The sequence below is a fragment of the Canis aureus genome, chromosome 36 (assembly GCF_053574225.1).
Source record: "Canis aureus isolate CA01 chromosome 36, VMU_Caureus_v.1.0, whole genome shotgun sequence".
In the NCBI taxonomy this organism is placed as follows: domain Eukaryota; kingdom Metazoa; phylum Chordata; class Mammalia; order Carnivora; family Canidae; genus Canis; species Canis aureus.
The window spans coordinates 38,563,420-38,587,188 of NC_135646.1; positions in this window are offsets into that span (position 1 = coordinate 38,563,420).

Sequence of the window (23,769 nt, forward strand, 5' to 3'; positions counted from 1 at the left end):
CCAGATTTCAGGTTGTACTACAAAGCTGTGGTTCAATACAGTGTGGTACTGGCACAAAAACAGACACATAGATCAATGGAACAGAACAGAGAACCCAGAAGTGGACCCTGAACTTCATGGTCAACAAATATTCAATAAAGGTGGAAAGACTATCCATTGGAAGAAAGACAGTCTCTTCAATAAATGGTGCTGGCATAATGGACATCCACATGCAGAAGAATGAAACTAGACCACTCTCTTTCATGATACACAAAGATAAACTCAAAATGGATGGAAGATCTAAATGTGAGACAAGAGTTCATCAAAATCGTAGAGGAGAACACAGGCAACGTACTTTTTGAACTTGGCCACAGTAACTACTTGCAAGATACATCCACGAAGGCAAAAGACACAAAAGCAAAAATGAACTGTTGTGATTTCATCAAGATAAGAAGCTTTTGCACAGCAAAGGATACAGTCAACCAAACTAAAAGACAACCTACAGAATGGGAGAAGATATTTGCAAATGACGTATCAGATAAAGGGCCAGTTTCAAAGATCTATACAGAACTTCTTAATATCAACACCAAAGAGACAAAGAATCCAATCATGAAATAGGCAAAAGACATGAAGAGAAATCTCACAGAGGAAGACATGGACATGGCCAACATCCAAATGAAAAAACATTCTGCATCACTGCCATCAGGGAAATACAACTCAAAACCACAATGAGATACCACCTCACACCACTGAATGGGGATAATTAACAAGAAAGAACAAATGTTGGAGAGGATGCGGAGAAAAGGGAAGACTCTTACACTGTTGGTGGGAGTGTGAACTGGTGCAGCCACTCTGGAAAACTGTGTGGAGGTTCCTCAAAGAGTTAAAAATAGACCTGCCCTATGACCCAGCAATTGCACTGTTGGGGATTTACCTCAAAGATTCAGAAGCAATGAAACGCTTGGACACCTGCACCCCGCTGTTTATAGCACCAATGTCCACAATAGCCAAAATGTGGAAGGAGGCTTGGAGTCCATTGAAAAATGGATGGATAAGGAATATGTGGTTTAGGTATACAATGGAATATTACTCAGCCATTAGAAACGACAAATACCCACCATTTGCTTCAACAGGGATGGAACTGGAGGGTATTATGCTGAGTAAAGTATGTCAATCGGAGAAGGACAAACAGTGTATGTTCTCATTCATTTGGGGAATATAAATAATAGTGAAAGGGAATATAACGGAATGGAGAAGAATTGTGTGGGAAATATCAGAAATGGAGACAGAATATAAAGACTCCTAAATCTGGGAAACGAACTAGGGGTGGTAGAAGGGCAGGAGGGAGGGGGATGGGGGTGAATGGGTGATGGGCACTGAGGGGGACACTGGACGGGATGAGCACTGGGTGTTATTATGTATGTTGGTAAATTGAACACAAGTAAAAAATTAATTTATTAAAAAGAAGATTCATAGAAACTAATACGAATGAAGATATTACCATACAAAATCCTTGGAATGCAGCCAAAGCATTCTAAGGGGGAAATACATCACAGTACAAGCATCCATTCAAAAACTGGAATGAACTCAAATACAAAAGCTAACCTTACTCATAAAGGAGGTAGAGAAAAAGCAGCAGATAGATCCCACACCCAACAGAAGAGAATTAATTAAAATTTGAGCAGAACTCAAGGAAACCAATACCAGAAGAAATGTGGAACAGATAAACAAAACCAGGAGTTTGTTCTTTGAAAGAATTAATAAGATACAGAAACCATTAGCCAGCCTTATTAAGAAGAAAAGAGAGAAGACTCAAATTAATAAAATCATGAATGAGAAAGGAGAGATCACTACCAACACCAAGGAAATACAAACGATTTTAAAAACATATTATGAACAGCCATACGCCAATAAATTAGGCAATCTAGAAGAAATGGATGCATTCCTGGAAAGCCAGAAACTACCAAAACTGGAACAGGAAGAAATAGAAAACCTGAACAGGCCAAAAACCGGGGAGGATATTGAAGCAGTCATCCAAAACATCCCAAGAAACAAAAGTCCAAAGCCAGATGTCTTCCCAGGGGAACTCTATCAAACGTTTAAAGAAGAAACCATACCTATCCTACTAAAGCTGTTTGGAAAGATAGTAAGAGATGGAGTACTTCCAAATTTGTTCTATGAGGCCTGCATCACCTTAATTCCAAAACCAGACAAAGACCCCACCAAAAAGGAGAATTATAGACCAATATCCCTGATGAACATGGATGCAAAAATTCTCAACAAGATACTAACCAATAGGATCCAACAGTACATTAAGAAAATTATTCACCATGAACAAGTAGGATTTATCCTCGGGACACAAGCCTGGTTCAACACTCGTCAAACAATCAATGTGATTCATCATATCAGCAAGAGAAAAACCAAGAAACATATGATCCTCTCATTAGATGCAGAGAAAGCATTCGACATAATAAAGCATCCATTCCTGATCAAAACACTTCAGAGCGTAGAGATAGAGGGAATATTCCTCGTCATCTTAAAAGCCATCACTGAAAAGCCCACAGCAAATATCATTCTCAATGGGGAAGCACTGAGAGACTTTCCCTAAGATCAGGAACAAGACAGGGATGCCACCCTCACCACAGCTATTCAACATAGTCTGGAAGTCCTAGCCTCAGCAATCACACAAGAAAAAAGACATTAAAGGCATTCAAATTGGCAAAGAAGAAGTCACACTCTCCCTCTTCGCCGATGACATGACACTCTACCTAGAAAAACCAAAAGCCTCCCCCCCACGATTGCTAGAACTCATACAGCAATTTGGTAGCGTTGCAGGATATAAAATCAATGCCCAGAAACCAATGGCATTTCTATACACTAACAATGAGACTGAAGAAAGAGAAATTAAGGAGTCAATCCCATTTACAGTTGCACCCAAAAGCATAAGATACCTAGGAATAAACCTAACCAAAGTGGTGAAGCATCTATACCCTAAACATTATAGAACACTTCTGAAAGATATTGAGGAAGACAAAAAGAGATGGAAAAATATTCCATGCTCATGGATTGGCAGAATTAATATTATGAAAATGTCAATGTTACCAAGGACAATGTACATGTTTAATGTAATCCCTATAAAAATACCATGGACTTTGGGATCCCTGGTGGCGCAGCGGTTTGGCGCCTGCCTTTGGCCCAGGGCAGAATCCTGCAGACCCGGGATCGAATCCCACGTCGGGCTCCCGGTGCATGGAGCCTGCTTCTCCCTCTGCCTGTGTCTCTGCCTCATTCTCTCTCTCTGTGACTATCACAAATAAATAAAAAATTAAAAAAAATTTATAAAAAAAAATACCATGGACTTTCCTTAGAGAGTTAGAAAAAATTATTTTTTAAGATTTGTGTGGAATCAGGAAAGATCCCGAATAGCCGGGGGAATTTTAAAAAAGACAACCATATCTAGAGGCATCACAATGCCAGATTTCAGGTTGTACTACAAAGCTGTGGTCATCAAGATAGTGTGGAACTGGCACAAAAACACACACATAGATCAAGGGAACAGAATAGAGACCCTAAACTTTATGGTCAACTAAAATTCGATAAAGGGGGAAAGACTATCCATTGGAAGAAAGACAGTCCCTTCAATAGATGGTGGTGGGAAAATTGGACAACCAAATGCAGAAGAATGAAACTAGACCACTCTCTTTCACCATACACAAAGATAAACTCAAAATGGATGAAAGATCTCAATGTGAGACAGGAGTCCATCAAAATCCTAGAGGAGAACACAGGCAACACCCTTTCTGAACTCAGCCACAGTAAATTCTTGCAAGATTCATCCACGAAGGCAAAAGAAACAAAAGCAAAAATGAACTATTATGACTTCATCAAGATAAGAAGCTTTTGCACAGCAAAGAATACAGTCAACAAAACTAAAAGTCAAACTACAGAATGGGAGAAGATATTTGCAAAAGACGTATCAGATAAAGGGCTAGTTTCCAAGATCTATAAAGAACTTCTTAAACTCAACAGCAAAGAAACAAACAATCCAATCATGAAATAGGCAAAAGACATGAACAGAAATCTCACAGACAAAGACATAGACATGGCCAACATGCACATGAGAAAATGCTCAGCATCACTTGCCTCTGGGTAATACAAATCAAAACCACAATGAGATACCACCTCACACCGGTGAGCATGGGGAAAATTACCAAGGCAGGAAACAACAAATTTTGGAGAGGATGCGGAGAAAAGGGAAGACTCTTACACTCTTGGTGGGAATGTGAACTGGTGCAGCCACTCTGGAAAACTGTGTGGAGGTTCCTCAAAGAGTTAAAAATAGACCTGCCCGACGACCCAGCAATTGCACTCTTGGGGATTTACCCCAAATATTCAGATGCACTGAAACACCGGGACACCTGCACCCTGATGCTTTTAGCAGGAATGTCCACAAAGGCGAAACTGTGGACGGAGCCATGGTGTCCACTGAAAGATGAAAGGATAAAGAAGATGTGGTTTATGTATACAATGGAATATTACTCAGCCATTAGAAACGACAAATACCCACCATTTGCTTCCACGTGGATGGAACTGGAGGGTATTATGCTGAGTGAAGTAAGGCAATTGGAAAAGGACAAATGTATGTTTTCATTCAATTGGTTAATATAAATAATAGTGACAGGGAATATAAGGGAATGGAGAAAAAATGTGTGGGAAATATCAGAAAGGGTGAGAGAACATAAAGACTCCTAACTCTGAGAAAGGAACTAGGGAGCTGGAAGAGGAGGAGGGCAGGGGTACGGGTGAATGGGTGACGGGCATTGAGGGGGGCACTTGCCGGGATGAGCACTGGGTGTTATTCTGTATGTATGTTATTCTGTTTGTTGGTAAATTGAACACCAATAAAAAATAAATTTATTTAAAAAAAAGTTCAAACAACTAAATATTTATGCTGCCAACATGGCAGTACCTAAATATAGAAACCAATTAGCAACAAACGTACAGGAACTCACTGATAATAATACAATTACAGGGGATTTTACACCCACTTATGGCAATGGGCCGATCGTCTATGCAGAAAATCAACCGGGGAACAATAGCCTTGACACAATGGACCACAGGGACTCAACAGATAATGTCTGAACATTTCAACCTAAAGCAGAATACACATTCCTTCCAAGTGCACATGGGATATTCTCCAGAACAGATCATATCATGGCCACAAATCAGCCCTCAACAGGTACAACAGGTACATGGTTGATATCAACAAGGTTGATATCACACCCTGTACATTTTCGGACCATGACGCTATGAAACTCGAAGTCGAAAGTAACAAAAAATATTGGACATACCAAAAATACGTGTAGATTATGAACATCCAAATAGAGAATGAATGAGCAACCAGGAAATTAAAGAGGAAATTTGAAACAAATGAAAATGAAAACATGTTTCTCCAAACCTCTGGGTTGTAGCAAAGGCAGTCGTAAAGGGAAGTACATAGCAATACAGGCCTACCTCAAGAAACAAGAAGTCTCCAATACACAACCTAACCATACACCTAAAGGAGCTGGAAAAGGAATAGCAAACAAAGCCTAAAGCCAACAGAAAAAGAGAAAAAATAAAGATGAGAGCAGATAATTCTGGGAAACGAACTAGGGGTGGTGGAAGGGGAGAAGGGCGGGGGGTGGGAGTGAATGGGTGACGGGCACTGGGGGTTATTCTGTATGTTAGTAAATTGAACACCAATAAAAAATAAATTAAAAAAAAAGATGAGAGCAGAAATAAACAATGCAGAATAAACAAAACAGTAGAATGGAATAAGGAAACTAAGAGCTGGTTCTTCAAAATAATTAATAAAATGGATCAAGCCCTAGCCAGCCTTATCAACGAGAAAAGAGAAAACTTAAATGAATAAAATCACAAATGAGAGAAGAGAGATCAAATCAACAACAGAAAAATAAGACAATTATAAGGGAATACTGTGCAAGATTATACGCTAACAAACTGTAAGAGGTGGAAGAAATGGACAAATCCCTAGAAATGTGCAAATGAGCAAAACTGAAAGAGGAAGAAATAGAAAATATGAAGAGACCCATAACTAGCAAGGAAATTGAATCAGGAAGGCACCTGCATGCCTCAGTGGTTGAGCATCTGCTTTGGCTCAGGTCATGATCCCGGGGTCTGGGGGATCACGTCCCACATCTGGCTCCCCGCATAGAGCCTCATTTTCCCTCTGCCTATAACTCTGCCTCTCTGTGTCTCGCATGAATACATAAATAAATGTGCCGCCACTGTGGAAAACAGTCTGGAGGGTCCTCGAGAAGTTAAAAATAGGGGATCCCTGGGTGGCACAGCAGTTTGGCGCCTGCCTTTGGCCCAGGGCGTGATCCTGGAGACCCAGGATCGAATCCCACTTCGGGTTCCCGGCATGGAGCCTGCTTCTCCCTCTGCCTGTGTCTCTGCCTCTCTCTCTGTGACTATCATAAAAAAAAATTAAAAAAAGAAGTTTAAAATAGAGCTACCCTACGATTCCAAAATTGCACAGAGGATACATAGAGGACACAAAAGTAGTTTAGTAGATTCGAAGAGGAGCACGCAGCTCAGTGTTGGTCGCAGTGTTATCAACAACAGCGAAACTGTGTATACAGCCTAGATGTCCATCGACAGATGAATGGTCGGAGACGATATGGTAAATATACACCCTGCGACATCACTCGTTCATCAGAAGGGATGAAATGAAGCCATTTTCAATGACATGGGAGAAGTGGAACGACTTATGCACAATGAACTCAGTCTGAGAAAGACAGATACCAAATACCATACAATTGCATTCACATGTGAATTTTAAGAAACCAAACTGGCAAGGGGCGAAGGATGGATGAGAGATGCAAACCAAGAAACACACTCTTAACCACAGAGAATAAACTAATAAATACCAGAGATAAGTGGGGGGGGGGGATGGGGAATCAGGGGATGGCGATAGCGATCATCCCAATCCTTCACAGTGCATCCTGAGGAGGCCGGAGAAACCTGTCAGTGTGGATTCGGCATCCACATCTTTCTTAGGCCTCACCACAGGCTCTGACAAGGCTGGGGTCTTCTGTCCGCATGGACACATCCCCATATTTCCCAAAGTCTACACTGGGGGTCCTGAGGAAGTCAGCGTCCTGTTGTGTCCATGTGGCCCCAAGTCCTTCCGAAGCGTCACCGAGGGTTCTGAGGAGGCCGGGGCTCCTGTAACCATGAATGCGGCCCCCAGCTTCCAGATGTCTCAACTTATGTCCTGAGGGGCCCAGGAGCTCCTGCCAGAGTGGACGCGGTGCCACATTTTCCTGAAGCCTCCCCGCAAGTCCTGAGGTTGCTCAGGGGCTCCTGTCCGCGTGGATGCGGGCGCATATCTTCCTGAACCCTCCCCGCGTGTCCTGAGGCTGCTCAGGGGCTCCTGTCAGCATGGATGTGGGCCCACAATTCCTGAAGCCTCCCGGCGGTCCTGAGGAGGCTCAGGGTTCCTGTCAGTGAGGATGTCAGCCCACATCTTCCTGAAGTTCCCCCCGGGTCCTGAGGCGCCCAGGGGCTCCTGACAGGGTGGATGCGGGCCGACATTTTCCTAAAGCCTCACCTTGGGTCCCGAGGAGACCGGGGCTCCTGACAGCGTGAACACAGCCCAATTTCCCCCTGAAGACTCCCTGCGGGTCCTGAGGAGGCTGCAGCTCATCAGCATAGATGCGTTCCCATGTCTTCTGCAGGCCTCCCCAGCACAGGCTGGCTCCTGTTAGTGCAGGCAGAGGAGGCCTACTGCACATGTGCGCCCCATGGGAGGGTTCTGGTCTCGGGCGCCCCGTGCGGGATGCTCGGGTGCTGCAGGAGGCTGTGTAGGAGGCAGCAGGTGCTTCATGGGCCGCACCTGCCTCTTTCAGGCTCCAGCTGGGGCCTGTTAGCTTTGGAAACATCTCACTGAAAAGGAGCCCAACACCCGGCTTCCCCAGTAATACTTAAGGACAAGGAATTTGAGCCCACAGCACGTGAATAAAATGTGGAACAGACTTTTACCACGTCCTGCAAAACTCCTTAATCCTCTTCCACTGTTGGCGGGACAGCGGGTTGGTGCAGCCGCAATGGAAACAGTGTGGAGGCCCCTCAGGAAGTTACAAATAGAGCCGCCCTGCGACCAGCAGGTGAACGGCCTGGAGCTCACTCCGAAGATACAGATGCAGTGAGACTCGGGACACCTGCACCCCAATGTGCACAGCAGCTGGGTCCACAGTAGCCACACTGTGGGAGGAGACTCAGTGCCCTGTGACAGATGATGGATAAAGAGGATGGGAGATAGATGATGGTCATAGAGAGAGGAATGGTACTCAGCTATCAAAGAGAAGGAAATCTTGCCATTTGCAATGATGTGGATAGAACTAAAGGGATCATGTTAAGTGAAGTAAGTCAGTCGGAAAGAGAATGACCGTGTGGTGTCACTCATCGATGGAATTATAGAAGCAAAGCAGATGAACTACTGTGAAAGGAAGGAAAAACAAATAAGATGAAAACAGATGCAGGACATACAGACTCTTAATGATAAGGAATGAAATGAGGGTCTCTGGAGGGGGGAGGATAACAGGGGACCGGCATGAAGAAGGGCACGTGATGTCACGGGCACTGCTGTTATCTCTAACTGGTGAATCCCTGAATTCCTCCTCTGAAAGTATAATACACTATACATTAATTAATTGGGTTTAAATTAAATTAAAAAAATCAGTTGTATCAGAGCACATTTCCTTCTGGACTCTCTGTTTTGCTCATTCAGCTTATGCCGGGACCACCGCACGTGGGTCTGGTTTGTCTTAGTAGGCTCCACGCCTCGTCCATGGCCCAGCCCAGGGCTAGAACTCAAGACTCCTGAGATCAGGACCAGAGGTGAGGTCAGGAGTCGGATGCTTAACCGATGGAGCAAGCCAGGGGCCTGGAACCACACTGCTTTATCCTGTGTCTCTGTGATATCATTTGAAAAAAGAAAGTGCTGCATCCCACTCTGTCATGCTTATCCAGTACTGATTCGCTGTTCGGGGTCATTTGTTGGGGGGGGATGGATGTTATAGTTATTTTTTTTCTATTTCTAAGATCTGCCACCATGATTTTGATAGGAATGACATTGAAACTGAGGGTAGCTTCAGGAACTGCGGACATTTTCACAAGATGAGGCTCCCACCCCACAAGCCCAGGATGGCCTCCCAGAGGCTGGTATGGCTCAGTGCACAAGTCTTGTGCTCCTTTGGTTCAGTCTTATTATTTCTTCTCCTTGATGCTCCTGAGAATGCCTTCACGTCCTTCCTTTCCTTCCTGAGTGCTCATTGTCAGGACACAGCAAGGCTACTCTGCTTTGTAGGGTCAGTTTGTGTCCCGTGACTTTACTGAACTCACTCCTAAGTTCTAACAAGTTTTGGTGGAGGCTCTCGGGTTTCCTGTTTCAAGTACTGCATCTTCAGCATATAGGGACAGTTTGACGTCCCCCTTCCAGGTGTGGAACCTTTGCTGTTTACAGCTTAATGTCCTAGAAAGCCCCACAATAGAATCAAAACTGAGCCCAGGCCAAGGGCAGGAAGCCCCTATTAGAATGAGAACAGGGCTCAATGCCCTTGAAGGCCCCATATCAAAATGTAAACAGAACTTGAGGAATTGCTCCAGCCCTTCTGGAGGTCCCCGAGACCAGCCCTTAATACTAAGCTAAAACCCTCCTCGGGGTCCAAGTCCTTGCTCCGCTCTGTCGGGTATACTTGGACACAAGAACGAGCATGTAAATAATCCCTCATGTGTTTGTATCGGAATCGGCTTCTCGGTGGTTTCTCAGATTCACAATCTTGGGCCCACAGTCTGAGAAAAAAAAAACAAAACCAAAAGGAGCTCAGACGCGGGCAGAGTGAAAGCAGGGTTCTGAGATAATCAGCAGAGACTCGGGGGCTTGGGTGATCTTCTGTGGAGGGCCTGCAGACTGGGGGACGGAAAGCTCAGCCCCAGAGCCAGAGGACCCAGTGTCCCCACCCGCATCCCGCCCATCAGCGCGGAGTCTCAGGGAGCAGCACAGCACTGCCCACTGGAGGCCAGAAGTGCTGACGCCCACCACACCTCTGACCCCACATGTCCATCCCCCAGGAATATGTGCACCTGACAATCAGAGCCATGGCCAATCCCCAGACCCCACACAGACCACTCACTGCCACCATTGTGTCAGACCACAGAGGTGCAGTGATTCAGCTCTGCCTGGAAAGTAGGGTCTAGATTCCTTTGTACTTTGTGCTTTATTTTCATTTATTTTCTTTGATTTTTTTATATTAATTGACTTATTTTAATTTTTATGTATGTACCTTATATATTTCTTTTTTTTTAGTTTCATGGTATTTTAATTGTGTTTCTTATTTTGGAATTTATAATCTTTTAACAACCAGGCCAAAATAATCTGGTGGGTTTTTTTTGGGAGGGCAGTTGTTATTGTTTTTCTTGGTTTTTCTTTTTCTTCATGAGGTAGTACTCACAGCCAGGAAGTCCATCAATACAAATAAATGATGTCTATGAGCTGCAGGTCAAGGTCAGCTCTGCTGTCCTCACAACCATCTCATGCTGAAACCTCAGGACACACGCCCCCACCCGGAGTCCACACATGCTCCCCAGTGGGGGACTCCAGCACTTGCCCGCCCACCCATGTGATTCTTGTCCTCCCCTAAAGGACAAAATGGTCTCCCTTCCCAGGGGAAGGCATGCACCCTCGACTCTGAGCCCATTTGCTGTCGAATGTCAATAAAGTATTGTGGTGTGAAAATGCACAGCCAGCCTGTTTATGTGTGTCCCAGAACTCTGTGTATGGGGCGTAGAGAGACCCCCGGAGAGGAGGAGGGGGCACCACCCAGGCCCCAACAGCCCCTGCATGGGCACTGCAAGGCACAGCCGACGTCCCCACGTGCCTTCCAGGGGCGGCCAGATGCCAGGGTCAGGACCCCACAGACTATACTGAGACTCAGCCCGTGCCCCCTGGGCCAGGAGGGCCTGGGACAGAGTGACAGCCAGTGAGCCTCAGGTCACCAGGGTCTGTGAAAAGCGACCTGGAGGGTCTGTGCTCCCTCTGTCCAGGGGGGCGAGGCTGGCCCAGTTCCGGGGCACATACTCCCCTCCCTGCATCCCCTGGCCAGTGTGCCTGGGGCACTGAAGGCCTGTGGGGCGCTCAGAGTGGCCCTGGAAGGGATGCCAGGACAGCAGGCCCTTGTGTTGTGCCCAAGACTGCGAATCTGAGAAACTACCGATGAGCTGACACCGATGCAAACTCCTGAGGGTTTCTCTACAAGCTGTAGCTTGGGTCCAAGTGCACCTGACACAGCGGAGCAGGGACTTGGACCCCGAGACTAAGAGGCATAGCAGCTTTATAGGGACAGTGGACTGTGGGATATGCAGAAATTTGCACAGTCATGTTGGTCCACACACAAGAGGCTGATTGAATTACACCTTACCCTATAGTATCCACTTGAGCTGGCCTATTACTTTGGTCAGAATTGGCTCAGAGTTTCGGGGGGTACAAAGCAGGGTTACATTGTTATGAGACGATTTCCAATAGGGTTTGCCCAGCGGTTTGACTCGGGTGGGGCAGCGCCTTAAGCCATAAGCAGGTCATGTGGGGGTCATAGGGGAGGTGGCGTGTGTAGCACAAAATGGAATCAGTCCTGCGCTGCATGTCCGGGAGTAGGGGATTTTTATTAAATTTCCTGTGTCCCAACTTGCAACTCACCCACCTGGGCAATGCTCACCAGGCGGACTCAGCGTGCACACCTTGTGGTGCTGGATCTCTCACACCAGCATGTGGAGAGTACCCTCCTTGCCCTAGTGAGTAGGGGCTGGGTGAACACGGGGCTCGGCCTGAAAGCCATGCAGCACAGGGGACCAAAGAAACCAGCCCCGTTCCCACCCCGACCTCCACACTCAGGCCGCCCCAGGGCTCCCCGCCATGGGTACCCGACTCCTCAGGAGCTCCCCCCAGAGTTGCCCTGAGGTCTGACTCCCTTCTGGAGAGGCATCGGCGAGAATAGAAGCAGTCGGCGCTCGGCGAGACACACTGTCGGACATGGTAATTTGGCCGAGCCAGTACTTCGACCTCAGCTGAACCTCCAGCTGAAATTCACTGCAGGAGCGAGCCCCGGGTCAGCCAGGAGAGCCCAGCTAGCCACCCAGCGCCAGCACCAGAAATGATGTTATACCAACCATTTCGGTGTTTGGGTTACCCAGCCAGAGGATCCGATAGCTACACGTCATAGATTCATGTGATAGACACACACACCCCACAACGAACAAAAGTCAGAATCCCCCCAATGCTGTCAAACAGCAGCTGGATGGTTACATACATGACACCGTGGTCCCCAATAGGACACATGGAAGATGCTATAAACCACGACTGCAGAGGTGCTGGAGGCACGGAGATGTGCCTGCTGGGTTCCAAAATGGAGCGCAGAGGGGCAGGAAGCATCCTACAGAGGGGGGGCCCCTTAGGAAAGGACACCAGGTCCCAGTGAAGGCTAAGGATGGTGAAATCTGTCCTCCTCCCTTTCAGCTTCTGGTTTTCCTCCTAAATGCCATTTTCTTCAGTCATACGAGCAAAAATTTATTTTATGTTTTTAACTTTCTTTTTATTGGATCCAATTTGTATGTATTATTTCTTCAGGAAGTGTGTCATTCAGGAGAGAAGTAGAGAGAAAGATTTTCCCTGACAGGCAACGTATAAAGGAGTTCATGACCGCTAAACCAGTCCAGTAAGCAATTTTAAGAGGGACTCTTCTAGTGGGGGAAAAAAGGATACCAAAAGCAACAAAGACTAGAAAGGACCAGAGAACGTCATCAGAAACACCAACTCTACCACTAACAACAAAGCACAAGTTCATATCTTTGAATAAGCACTCTGAATGCTGATACTAAATGCTCCAATCAAAAGATATAGGGTGTCAGAGTGGCTTAAAAAACAGGATCCGGGATGCCTGGGTGGCTCAGGGGTTGAGCCTCTGCCTTTGACTCAGGGTGTGATCCTGGAGTCTGGGATCGAGTCCCATATTGTGCTCCTGGTGGGGAGCATGCTTCTCTCTCTGCCTAATTTTCTACCTCTCTCTCTCTCTCCTCTCTCTCTCTCATGTTCTCAAAAATAAAATTGTTATTAAAAAATCAAGATCCATCAGTATGCTGCCTACTAGAGGCTCACCTTAGACCTATAGACACCAGCAGTTTGAAAGTCAGGGGATGGAAAATCATATATCACGCTAATGGTTATGAAAAGAAAGCTGGAGGACCAATACTTATATTAGACAAACTAGATTTGAAACCAAACCCTGGGGGACACCTGGTGGCTCAGTGGTTGAGCATCTGCCTTCGGCTCAGGGTGTGTTCCTGGGATCCTAGGATCGAGTCCCACATTGGCATCCCTTTGGGGAGCCTGTCTCTCCCTCTGCCAATGTTTCTGCCTCTGCTCCTCTGTGTATCTCTCATGAATAAATAAATAAAATATTTAAATCTCAAAAAGAAAGAACAAATACTGTAAGAAGAGATGAAGGAGGGCATTATTTCATAATTAAAAAGACTCTCTATCAAGATCAAACAACTAAATATTTATGCTGCCAATATGGGAGTACCTAAATATGGAACCCAATTACCAATAAACGTACAGAAACTCACTGATAATGATACAATGACAGGGGATTTTAACACCTACCCAGTAATGGCAATGGACTGATCGTCTATGCAGAAAATCAACAGGGGAACAATAGCCTAGACACACTGGACCACAGGGACTCAACAGATATAGTCTGAACGTTTCTTCCTAAAGCAGAATACACATTCCTTTCAAGTGCACATGGGACATTCTCCAGAACAGATCATATCATGGGCCACAAATCACCCCTCAACAGGTACAAGAATGTTGATATCACACCCTGTACCTTTTCGGAGCATGATGCTATGAAACTAGAAGTCAACAGTAAGAAAAAATTTGGACAGACCAAAAATACGTGGAGATTATGAACATCCTACTAGAGAATGAATGGAGCAACCAGGAAATTAAAGAGGAAATTTAAAACAAATGAAAATGAAAACATGTTTCTCCAAACCTCTGGGATGTATAAAAGGCAGTCCAAAGAGAAAAGTACATAGTAATATAGGCCTACCTCAAAACAAGAAGTCTCCAATACACAGCCTATCCCTATACCTTAAGGAGCTGGAAAAGAAATAGCAAACAAAGCCTATGGCCTACAGAAGAAGGGAAAAAAAATAAAGATGAGAGCAGAAATAAACAATACAAAAATAAAAAAAAACATTAAAATGGAATAACGAAACTAAGAGCTATTTCTTCAAAATAATTTTAAAAACGATCAAACCCTATCCAGCCTTAGGAATGAGAAAAGAGAAAAGACCTAAATAAATAAAATCACAAAAGAGAGAAGAGAGATCACAATCAACACCAGAAAAATTAGACAATTATAAGGGAATACTATGAAAGATTATATGCTAACAAACTGGGAGACCTGGAAGAAATGGACAAATCCCTAGAAATGTGCAAACGAGCAAAACTGAAATAGGAAGAAATAGAAAATGTGAACAGACCCATAACGAGCAAAGGAATTGAGTCAGCAAAGCAACTGTGTGCCTCAGTGGTTGAGCATGTGCTTTGTCTCAGGTCAGGATCCCAGGATCCTGGTGGATCAAGTCCCACATCAGGCTCCCCGCATGGAGCCTCATTTCCCTCTGCCTATACCGCTGCCTCTCTGTGTCTCTCATGAATACATAAATAAAATCTTTAAAAAAGGAAAAACATAAAAAGATGAGAAGACCCAAATAAAATCACGAATGAGAAAAGAGAAATAACAACCAACACTACAGAAATACAAACAATAATAAGAGAATATGATTAAAAAGTATATGCCAGCAACCTAGAACCTGGAAGAAATAGATAAATTCCTAGAAATATATAACATATCAAAAATAAAAAATGAAGAAATAAGAAACTTGAACAGACCGTTAACCAGCAGAGAAATTGAATCAGCAATCAGGGATCTCCCAACAGGAGATGCTTAGATCAATAGAACAGAATGGAAAGCCAAAACAAGATACAAACCTGTAACTCTATGATCCATTAATCGACAAGAAGGCAGGAAGGAATATCCAATGGCACAAGGACAGTCTCTTCAAGAAACCCTAAACCTGACCCCAGGATAAGAACAAATGGTGTTGGGAAAACCAGGCAGCCACATGCAGAAGAATGAAACTGGACCACTTTCTTACACCATATATATAAAAAATAAATTCAAAATGGATGAAAGACCTAAATGTGAGACCTGAAACCATACAAAGAAGAAAAGATAGGCAGCAAAGTCTTTGACATTGGCCATTGGATCTTCTTTCAGGATATGCCTCTGAGGTGAGGGAAACAGAAGCAAAAATACTATTGGGATTTCATCAAATTGAAAAGCTTCTGCAAAGTGAAGGAAACAACTAAAGCTAAAAAGCAACATACAGGAGGAGAGGCAAGATGGCGGAAGAGAAGGGTCCCCAAGTCACCTGTCCTGACCAAATTACCTAGATAAACTTCAAATCATCCTGAAAATCTAGGAATTCAGCCTGAGACTTAAACAGAGACCAGATAGAATGCTACAGTGAGAAAAGTTCACACTTCTATCAAGGTAGGAAGATGGGGAAAAAGAAATAAAGATACAAACGGCCTCCAAGAGGGACAGGCCCCACAGAGCTAGGCTAAGGCCAGGGCGAGTGTCCCCCGGGCAGGAGAGCTCTGTCCCAGAGAAGCAGGAGCTGCACCATTCTTCCAGGGGGAAATGACGCCCGCAGGGATTCAGAGCAAGACCCCAGGAGGGCGGGGATACCCTCGGGCTCCATAGGACACAAACATACACCTGCACTCCCAGGAGATTGCACTGAGCTCCCTAAGGGCTGTAGGGCACATGCATTGACCCAGGAGCAGCTCTGAGGGGATCCGGCAGCGGCTCTGTGCGGAGGGGGCAGCGGGTCCCTGGAAACAGCTAGGTGGCGGCGCCTAGGGCAGAGGAAGTGGCTTCGTGTGGAGGGGGCTTCGGGGCTCCAGGAGCAGCTCAGAGGGGCTATGGCGGCTCCGTGGAGAGGTGCCTACCCGGCCGGGAGCGAGAATCCAACAGCGCAGGTCGGGGAGCACAGGGCCGTAGGGATAGAGGGAACATTCCTCGACATCTTAAAAGCCATCTACGAAAAGCCCACAGCAAATATCATTCACAGTGGCGCAGCACTGGGAGACTTTCCCCTAATATCAGGAACAAGACAGGGATGTCCACTCTCACCATTGCTATTCAACATAGTCTGGAAGTCCTAGCCTTAGCAGTCAGACAGCAAAAAGACATTAAAGGCATTCAAATTGGCAAAGAAGAAGTCAAAATCTCCCTCTTCTCAGATGACATGATACTCTACCTAGAACACCCAAAAGCCTCCACCCCAAGATTGCTAGAACTCATACAGCAATTTGGTAGCATTGCAATATAAAAACTCAATAGCCAGAAATCAATGGCATTTCTATACACTGACAATGAGACTGAGGAAAGAGAAATTAAGGAGTCAATTTCATTTACAGTTGCACCCAAATCAAAAGATACCTAGGAATAAACCTAACCAAGGAGGTAAATGATCTATACCCTAAAAACAATAGAACACTTCTGAAAGAAATTGAGGAAGACACAAAGAGATGGAAAAATATTCCATGCTCATGGATTGGCAGAATTAATATTGTGAAAATGTCAATGTTACCCAGGCAATGTACACGTTTAATGCAATCCCTATCAAAATACCATGGACTTTCTTCAGAGAGTTAGAACAAATTATTTTAAGATTTGTGTGGAATCAGAAAAGACCCCGAAAGCCAGGGGAATTTTAAAAAAGAAAACCATATCTGGGGGCATCACAATGCCAGATTTCAGATTGTACTACAAAGCTGTGGTCATCAAGACCTGGCACAAAAACAGACACATAGATCAATGGAACAGAATAGAGAACCCATAAGTGGACCTTGAACTTTATGGTCAACTCATATTCGATAAAGGAGGAAAGACTATCCATTGGAAGAAAGACAGTCTCTTCAATAGATGGTGCTGGGATAATTGGACATCCACCTTCAGAACAATGAAACTAGACCACTCTCTTTCACCATAAACAAAGATAAACTCAAAATGGATGAAAGATCTAAATGTGAGACAAGAATCTATCAAAATCCTAGAGGAGAACACAAGCAACACCCGTTTTAAACTTGGACACAGCGACTTCTTGAAATGTACATCCATGAAGGCAAAAGAAACAAAAGCAAAAATGAACTATTGTGACTTCATCAAGATAAGAAGCTTTTGCACAGCAAAGGATACAGTCAACAAAACTAAAAGACAACCTACAGCATGGGAGAAGATATATGCAAAAGATGTTTCAGATAAAGGGCTAGTTTCCAAAATCTATAAAGAACTTCTTAAAATCAACACCAAAGAGACAAACAATCCAATCATGAAATGGGCAAAAGACATGAAGAGAAATCTCACAGAGGAAGACACTGACATGGCAACATGCACATGAAAACATGCTCTGCATCACTTGCCCTTTGGGATATACAAATCAAAACCACAATGAGATACCACCTCACACCAGTGAGAATGGGGAAAATGAACAAGGCAGGAAACCACAAATGTTGGAGAGGTTGCAGAGAAAAGGGAACCCTCTTACACTGCTGTTGGGAATGTGAACTGGTGCAGTCACTCTGGAAAACTGTGTGGAGGTTCCACAAAGTGTTAAAAATAGACCTGCCCGATGACTCAGCAATTGCACTATTGGGGATTTACCCCAAAGATTCAGATGCAATGAAACGCCGGGACACCTGCACCCCGATGTTTATACCAGAATGTCCACAATAGCCAAACAGTGTCAGGAGCCTTGGTGTCCATCGAAAGATGAATGGATAAAGAAGATGTGGTTTATGTATACAACGGAATAATATTCAACCTTTAGAAACGACAAATACCCAACATTTGTTTCAACGTGGATGGAACTGGAGGCTATTATGCTGAGTGAAGTAAGTCAATCGGAGAAGGACAAACAGTGTATGTTCTCATTCCCTTGGGGAATATAAATAATTGTGAAAGGGAATATAAGGGAATGGAGAAGAAACGTTTGGGAAATATCAGAAAGGGAGAGAGATCATAAAGACTCCTAAATCTGGGAAAAGAACTAGCAGTGCTGGAAGGGGAGGAGGGCGGGGGGTGGGGGTGAATGGGTGACGGGCACTGAGGGGGACACTTGACGGGATGAGCACTGCGTGTTATTCTGTATGTTGGTCAATTGAACACCAATAAAAAATAAATTTATTTAAAAAAAAATCAAACAACTGCATATTTATGCTGCCAACATGGGAGTACCAAAATATAGAAACCAATTAACAACAAACGTACAGGAACACGCTGATAATAATACAATGACTGGGCATTTTAACACCCACTTATGGCAATGGACGGATCGTCTATGCAGAAAAGCAACAGGGGAAAAATAGGCTTGACACACTGGATCAAAGTGACTCAACAGATATAGTCTGAACATTTCTTCCTAAAGCAGAATACACATTTCCTTTCAAGTGCACATGGGACATTCTCCAGAATACATTATATCATGGACCACAAATCAGCCCTCAACAGGTACAACAGGTACAAGAAGGATGGTATCACACCATGTATATTTTCGGACGACGACGCTATGAAACTTGAAGTCGACAGTAAGAAAAAATTTTGACAGACCAAATATTTGTGGAGATTATGATCATCCTACCAGAGAAGGAATGGAGTAACCAGGAAATTAAAGAGGAAATTTAAAACAAATGAAAATGAAAACATGTTTCTTCAAACCTCTAGGATGTAGCAAAGACAGTCCTTAGAGGGAAGTAGATAGCAATACAGGCCTACCTCAAGAAACAAGAAGTCTCCAATACACAACCCAACACTACACCTAAAGGAGCTGGAAAAGGAATAGGGAACAAATCCTAAAGCCTCCTTAACAAGGAAAAAATAAAGATGAGAGCAGAAATAATCAATACAGAAACAACAAAACAGTAGAATGGAATAATGAAACTAAGAACTGGTTCTTCAAAATAACTAAGAAAATGGATCAAGCCCTAGCCAGCCTTATCAACAAGAAAACAGAAAAGAACTAAATAAATAAAATCACAAAAGAGAGAAGAGAGATCACAATCAACACCAGAAAATAATACAATTATAAGGGAATACTATAAAAGATTATACGCTAACATCCTGGGAGACCAGGATGAATTGGAGAGATCCCTAGAAATGTGCAAATGAACAAAACTGAAAGAGGAAGAAATGGAAAAAGTGACTAGACCCATAACTAGCAAAGGAATTTAATCAGCAAGGCACCTGTGTGCCTCAGTGGTTGAGCATCTGCTTTGGCTCAGGTCATGATCCCGGGGTCCTGGGGAATCATGTCCCACATCAGGCTCCCTGCGTGGAGCCTCATTTTCCCCCTGCCTATACCCCAGCCTTTCTGTGTCTTGCATGAATACATAAATAAAATATTTAAAAAAGAAAAAAGATAAAAAGATGAGAAAGGACCCAAATAAAATCACAAATGAGATAAGAGAAATAACAACCAAAACTAGAGAAATAAGAACGTTTACAAGAGAACATTATGAAAAATTATATGCCAGCAACCTAGCACCTGGAAGAAATAGATCAATTCCTGGAAATATATAACACAGCAAAAATGAAAAAGGAAGAAATAAGAAACTGGAACACACAGATAACCAGCAACGAAATTAAATCAGCAATCAGGAATCTCCCAACAGGAGATGCTTAGATCAATAGAATAGAATGGAATGCCGAAACAAGATACAAACCTGTAACTCTATGATCCACTAATCGACAACAAGGCAGCAGGGAATATCCAATGGCACAAAGACAGTCTCTTCAACAAACCCTAACGCTGACCCCAGGATAAGAACAAATGGTGTTGGGAAAACCAGGCAGCCACATGCAGAAGAATGAAACTGGACCACTTTCTTACACAATATATATAAAAAATAAATTCAAAATGGATGAAAGACCTAAATGTGAGACCTGAAACCATAAAAAGAAGAAAAGATAGGCAACAACGTCTTTGACGTTGGCCATTGGATCTTCTTTCTAGATGTGCCTCTGAGTTGAGGGAAACAAAAGCAAAAATACTCTTGGGACTTCATCAAATTCAAAAGCTTCTGCAAAATGAAAGAAACAACCAACGCTAAAAGGCAACATACAAAATGAAAGGAGATATTTGTAAATAACACATCCAATAAACAGTTAGTATGCAAAATACGCAAAGCAAATATAAATCTCAACCTCCTAAACACAAATTATCCAACTGCAGATGGGTAGAAGACATGAATGGACTTTGTCTCTGACAAGACATCCAGATGGCCACCAGACACCGAAAGACACTCCGCGTCATCCATCATCAGGGAAATTCAAATGAAAACCACAATAAGATGTCACCTGACAGCCAACAGAATGGCTAAAATTAACAACAGAAGAAACAACAGGTGTTGTTGAGGCTATAGAGAAGAGGGAGCCCCCTTACACTCCTGGTGGGCATGCGAACAGTTGCAGCCACTGTGAAAAACACTGTGGAGGGTCCTCGAGATGTTAAAAATAGGGGATCCCTGGGTGGTGCAGCGGTTTGGTACCTGCCTTTGGCCCATGTCGCGATCCTGGTGACCTGGGATCGAATCCCACGTCGGACTAACAGTGCACGGAGCCTGCTTCTCCCTCTGCCTGTGTCTCTGCCTCTCTCTCTGTGACTATCATAAAAAAAATTAAAAAAGAAGTTAAAAATAGCACTACCCTACGATTCCAAAATTGCAGAGCTAGGTATTTACCCCGAGGATACAAAAGTCTTTTAGTAGATTCCAAGTCGGACACGCAGACCAGTGTTTGTAGCAGCGTTATCAACAACAGCCAAACTGTGGATACAGCCCAGATGTCCATCGACAGATGAATGGGCAGAGACGATGTGGTAAGTATACACACTGCGACATCACTGGGTCATCAGAAGCGATGAAATGAAGCCATTTACAATGATGTGGGAGAAGTGGAAAGGACTTATGCTTAATGAACTCAGTCAGTCAGAGAAAGATATGAAATACCATACAATTGCATTCACATGTGAATTTTAAGAAACCAGACAAACTGGCAAAGGGGCAGAGGGGGGGATGAGAGAAGCAAACAAAAAAACACACTCTTAACCACAGAGAATCAACTAATAAATACCAGAGGAAGGTGAGGGAGATGGGGAATCAGGGGATGGGGATAGTGGAGGGCACCTGTGGCCAGTACCAGGCATTGTAACCAAGAGTTGAATCACAATGTGGTAAACCTGAAACTATATCATACTGTGTATACAAACAGGAATTCAAGTAAAACTTTAAAATAATAATTGGTAGTATTGATGAAACATGTACGCACTAGAGATAAAATCAGAAAGGCAACTGAAAATCCAAATAAAGAGTCTTTAGAGCCACAAATCCCCTCCTAGCTCAGCTCGGGAGAAGCCTGCCATGTCTATTCTGACACCATCAGAAGCCTGGATTTTGATTCTCTGGGGAGGCCACTGACTTGGTGGAGTCAGGCTATCTTTGAACCCAAAACCTAAATAGAGTGCATAAAACTAAACGGCCCAAGATGCTAGGAGTCCCAGTGCAGGCACATGCCAAGTCCCAAACTCTAACCATACACAGACATAACCCTAACCCTACACTTAATCGTAATGTTAACCTAACCCTTAAACAAGACCCATCACTAATCGAAAAACAAACACAAACCCCAAGACCAAAACACATTCACTGAACCTTCCTGCCAACCCTCTCCCTAACTCCTAAATGCAGGTGCACATAAACTTAGGTTTCCTTAACCCTGACCCCTACATTAAATCTAACACGAACCCTAACCTCTAACCCTATCCTTAAAATAAGGTATTCAAATCCTATTCCTAACCTTAACCTGTACCATAACACTAACCCTCTAATACTAATCCTATCTCATACCGCAAACTGTACCCTAACCCATACCCTAAAGCCAAACCCTAACCCACTCCCTAACCCTATATCTTGCCCTTTTCCAAAACCGTACCCTGACCCTGACCTGACCCTAACCCTAAACCCTAACCAAACACTAACACTAACCCTAGCCCTAACCCCTATCCTAATCCTAACCCTCGCCCTAACCCTAAACCTAGCCCTAACTTTAACTCTAACCCTTAACTCTAACCCCTAACTCTAACCCCTAACAATAACTCACACCCTAACCCCTAACCCTAACTGCAAACCTAAGCCCAACCCTAACTCTAAAAATAACCCTATCCCCAAATCCTAACCTCCTGCCCTCATCCCTAGAGCCTAAACCCTAACCCTAACACTAAATCCTGTCCCTTACCCTAACCACCATCCTAACTCTTAACACTGACCAATACCCTTATGCCTCACCTAACCTCTAATTCGTAACCATAAGCATAATCACTAACCCCTAACATCTAACCTAAGGCTAACCACCAACTTCCTCCCCTCCCCTAACCCTACCATTCATTCTACCCTTTCACTTACACTGTGGTTCTGAGGAGTCCCTTCTGATATGGACGTGGCCCCCAATGGCTCCTCCAGATTCCTCCAAGGGGTCCTGAGGAAGCCGGGCTCCTGTGAGTGTGGACGTGGCCCCACGTGTTCCTCAGTCATAGTCAGCGGGTCCTGAGGACGCTGGGTCTCCTGTCACTGTGGACTATGCCTCACATCCTCTGCAAGCCTCACAGCAGGTCCTCAGGAGGCCGGGGGCTCCTGTCAGCCTGGACATGGCCTCACGTCCCCCAGAAATCTCACCGTAGGTCCTGAGGGGGCTGTGGGCTCCTGTCAGCATACACGCAGCCCCTTATGTCCCGAAGCCAAAGTGCAGGTCCTGAGGAAGACAGGGTTCCTGTCAGGATTGACGTGGTCCCACATTTTCCTCAAGCCTCACCATAAGACCTGAGGAGGCTGGGGGCTCCTGTCAGCATGGACGTGGCCTCAAATCTTCCCAAAACTTCACAGTGTGTCCTGACGAGGCTGGAGACTCCTGTCACTGTGGATGCGGCACCCAAAGTTTTCTTAGGCCTCACCACAGGCCCTGACAAAGCTGGGGTCTTCTGTCCACATGGACGCATCCACATATTTCCCCAAGTCTACACCAGGGGTCCTGAGGAAGTCAGCGTCCTGTTGTGTCCATGTGGCCCAAAGTCCTCCTGAAGCGTAGGCGAGGGTTCGAGGAGGCCAGGGCTCCTGTAACCATGAATGCAGCCCCCTGCTTCCAGAAGCCTCAACTTATGTCTTCAGGGGCCCGGGAGCTCCTGCCAGAGTGAACGCGTCGCCACATCTTCCTGAAGCCTCCCCACAGTTCCTGAGGCTGCTCAGGGGCGCCTGTCAGCGTGAATGTGGGCCCACAATTTCCTGAAACCTCCCCGCCAGTCCTGAGGTGCTCAGGGCTCCTGTCACCGTGAATGTGGGCCCACATCTTCCTGAAGCCTCCCCGCGGGTCCTGAGGCGGCCCAGGGGCTCCTGTCAGGGTGGATGCGGGCCCACATCTTCCTAAGGCCTCAACGCGGGTCCTGAGGAGACCGCGGTTCTTGTCAGCATGAATGTGGCCCAATTTCCCCATGAAGACTCCCCGCGGGTCCTGAGGAGGCTGCAGCTCATCAGCATAGATGCGT